This window comes from Microtus ochrogaster, unplaced genomic scaffold (genome assembly GCF_000317375.1).
Source record: "Microtus ochrogaster isolate Prairie Vole_2 unplaced genomic scaffold, MicOch1.0 UNK28, whole genome shotgun sequence".
Classification (NCBI taxonomy): domain Eukaryota; kingdom Metazoa; phylum Chordata; class Mammalia; order Rodentia; family Cricetidae; genus Microtus; species Microtus ochrogaster.
The window spans coordinates 1,423,818-1,425,149 of record NW_004949126.1 but is presented as its reverse complement, the minus strand read 5'-3'; positions in this window follow the sequence as shown (position 1 = coordinate 1,425,149).

Genomic DNA, 1,332 nt, shown 5'->3' with positions numbered 1-1,332 from the left:
CCCTCCCCTTCCCCGTCTTATTCCCTCCCCATCCACTCCTCCTCCATCTCCATTCAGAATGGGACAAGCCTCTTATGAGCTTGCACAAAGCATGGCACATTAAGTTGAGGCAGGACAAGGTAATCTAGCATGGGGAACAGGTTACCAAAAGCCAGCTAAGTACCATGGAGAGGTCCTGCTCTCACTGTTAGAAGCCACACTGCACAATTGTCACACACAGGCAGAGGGCTTAGGTGGGTCCCATGCAGGTTCCCTGACTGCTGGTCCAGCATCCACGAGTTCCCGCAAGCTCAGGTCAGCTGTCTTTGTGGGTTCCCCCATCATGACCCTCCAGACTGGTATAATCCCTCTTCCCTTTCTTCAAACAGAGACATTCTATTAAAGGGTGTACCTTGTCCCCAGTTCTCTGCACATTCTTTGAGACGAGTAGGCCCCTCTGCCACACACACATGCCACTGTGATGTTCTACTTTTCAGACTTAAAACAATGAACCAGCCGATGTTGAATTGGGATCTCTCAACTGTGAGCCAAAAGAAATCTTTCTTCCACTAAAGTATGATGGCAAATACTGACGACTGTTATGCATCTTCTACTGTTGAGGGAGCTGCAGGACACTCCCACATCGTTCTACTGTGCGCCTTCTAGGTACTAAATTAGTGGCTTGCACCCCCATAACAAAGTCTGTACCTTCCTCCCCATCTCACACACCTCTTCTTTGCGACTGTTCATGTGAACTGTTTGAATTGCTCAACTGTCAAGTGCTGAAAAAGCAGTTTTTCTAATTTAATTTTATTACTTAAAAAAAAATACCAACCCAAATTCCCACTCCCTCCCCTCCTCCCACTCCTTCCACACCCCCTCCCAACCCACTCCCTCCAATCCTAAGAGAGGGCAAGGCACCCTACCCTGTGGAAAGTCCAAGGCCCTCCCTACTGAGTGTAGGTTGAGTCAAGGAGCAGGAGTTTTATTTGTTTTTTGTTTGTTTGTTGGTTTTGGAGACAGGCTCTCTTTCAAACTCACTGACTCGTTCTTTAACCTGCCTGACATTAGAACAAGAGTTTTCAGATCAAAAGGACAAAGTTTAGTGTTCCAGTTTTGAGGAACTTAAAAAATGCCGTTTCTCATGTAGGAGGGGTTAAGTGATACTACTCACTTTATAAAAAGAACATCTAATGTGTCAAAGCACCAAGTGCTTCACAAATAGTAGGTACTCAGTGTCTTTTATGATTATGGCATGAAAAGATTTGTTGTTATTATTATTGTTATTATTATTGTTTTGTTTTTTTTGAGACAGGGTTTCTCTGTAGCTTTGAAGCCTGTCCTGGAACTAGC